Genomic DNA, 2,496 nt, shown 5'->3' with positions numbered 1-2,496 from the left:
TCCAAGAGAGCTGTGAGTGAGTGTTGGGCAGTCTGACAGGGTGCTGTGTTGAAATGGCTCATGGATGGAGGGTCAGAAAGTAGAAGGGTGCAGCACAAAGCCCCTAAGATAAATAACACTAGTTCCAATGGCCCACAGGAGCCAGAACTAGCAGGAGAGCAAGATTGCCTCCAGGGTACTTGGGAACTGGTTCTGCCTTTACATCAACTGCTCTCTAAGTAAGTTTTTGGTTTCCTGACAAAAGTCAGAAAACCTGCTAGAACATTTCTAAAGGAGCTGTGTTAGCCTTTTAGGTAACTGTTTGGTTTTCCAAACAAAGTCAGAAAGCTTACCAGAAAAATTCTAAAAGAACTGTCTTAACTCTCTAAACACTTCTTTCTATGTAGCTCTCTCTGGAAGACCAAAGCCCAATTTTTATTTACATGTCAATTTACCTCATGTTTACTTTTGATTATCCTATGAATCAGCATTTTACGATATTAGCCACTTAAATTTTAGAAAAGAATAGCAAGGTCATTTTTTTTTTATCATAGCAAATGAACTCAGAGATCTGCCTGCCTTCGTAAACACAATAATCTTAGCTATGTGAAATTCTGCCCCTAGATCACCATTATTATCATGCCTTAATATTAACTTGCTCTGTCCCAGGTTAACCTTGAACCCAGAAATCTACCTGCATTTGTAATCACAAACAATAAGCTTAGCTGGATGGGATCTTGCCCTGAAATCACCAGTTCCCAAATCTCTTTAACTCCTTGCTTAATATCTTTCTGACAAGCTGGCTCATTAGTGAAGCTCCCTCTGTTCTTTTAGGTCCATGAATCCCCTCACACAATTCAAATTGCACCTCTATATTTTACATAGTTGAGAAATCCTGTAAAAACTAGTTCTTATAGTGATTTATGTATTCTTGAATTCATGTTTTCAGAGTTCTTTCCCATACCCTTAAGGGCTGTCCTAAACATTTCAACATCACAGAAACATATTCTTGCTTCCCAAAATTGTAGTGTTTCAGGGGTGGGTTTCTAACTATTATGGAGTCATTAAGCTTAGCAGAGAGGACGTTCCCCTATAGGAAGAACATAAGGCAAAATATATACATTTTTATACAAATATGCTCCACACAGTAACTGTCAAACCTTATGGAGGCCTATACAGCTGCCCCTGCTCCAGGAGCAGGAACCTTGTCAGACTGTCCATTCCAAGGCCTTGCAGCACTCGGCCCTATATAGCATTGCACAGCTCATAAATGACAGGAGCCTGCTTTTAAAAAAAAGCTTTCTTAAAAGTTTATGCCAGGATATGATGAGGACAGATAGAAAATTGGTTTACATTAAGTTGTATATTACTTAGGGATATAAATATTGTCTGATAAAACAAATCCTTTCATTGAGTCCTTCATTCTACACAGATAGAATATAGCACACCTAGGGCTTTTGACTACTGTTTTCTTAGTATGTCAGTAGTTGGCATACACATCCCAGTTTTATATCTAATTGAAAGTAGATGTTCCATCAGTTTCAAGTTTTGTACATATATACTGTAGCATTGTGTGTTCAACTACACTAGTTTTTATGTGTTAACAATGTGTTGAAAAGTATATTATCTCTGGGCAGGATCTGGTGTGAGAAGAGACAAGGGAGAAGTACAAAAGGTCGGGAAATTGAATGGAGGTGTGTAGCAGTAAGGGATGGGGAACTGGGGTAGCCACTAGAAAGTCCTAGATGCCAAGGACCCAAGATGTTCCCAGGACCCAACAATGATGATATTAGCCAAAATATCAAACAGAGGAGAGAGAGAACCTGTAGAGACATCCAATAGATAGGCACAACCTCCAATTGAGGAATGGGGCCACCCACCTATCTCAAAAATATCAATCCAGAATTGCTCCAGTTTAAAGGAAATGTAGGGACAAAGAGTGGAGCAGAGTTTGAAGGAAAGGCCATCCAGAGACTGCCCCACTTAGAGATCCATTCCATCTTTGCTTGTAGGAGCCTGGTACAGTTGTCCCCTGAAAGGCTCTATCAGAGCCTGACAAATGCAAATGAGGACATACACAGCCAAATATTGGAATAAGAGCCAGGACACAAATGCAGGAGTTAGCACAAGGACTGAAGGAGCTGAGGGGTTTGCAACACCATAGGAAGAACAACAATATCAACAAACCAGAACCCCAAGGCTCCCAAGGACTAAACCAACCAAAGAATACACATGGGGGAACCCATGGATCCAGCTGGACATGTAGCAGAGAATGGCCTTACCTGGCATCAATGGGAGGAGAGTCCCTTGGTCCTGTGGAGGATCCATGGAACAGCATAGGGGAATGCTAGGGCACTGAGGCTGGAGTGGGTAGACAGATGGGAGGAACACACTCATAAAGGCAGAGGATGGGGGAGGAGATAGAAGGTTTGCAGAGGGGAAACTGGGAAGGTGAATAACATTTGAAATGTAAATGAAATAACCAATAAAATGGCATATTAACCAATTCAAAGATAA

General features: G+C 41.0%; 1 non-coding gene across 1 annotated transcript; it reads right to left on the bottom strand.

The window, feature by feature from the left end:
• Window positions 1-225: 225 nt before the first annotated feature.
• LOC120093935 (U7 small nuclear RNA) lies at window positions 226-287 on the bottom strand. The gene has a single exon (XR_005487647.1). It is a non-coding gene; the product is annotated as a U7 small nuclear RNA (small nuclear RNA).
• Window positions 288-2,496: the final 2,209 nt, after the last annotated feature.

The sequence above is a fragment of the Rattus norvegicus genome, chromosome 7 (assembly GCF_036323735.1).
Source record: "Rattus norvegicus strain BN/NHsdMcwi chromosome 7, GRCr8, whole genome shotgun sequence".
Taxonomy (NCBI): domain Eukaryota; kingdom Metazoa; phylum Chordata; class Mammalia; order Rodentia; family Muridae; genus Rattus; species Rattus norvegicus.
Note: the sequence above shows the minus strand (reverse complement) of the source record. Positions and strands in the feature narration are given on the sequence as shown.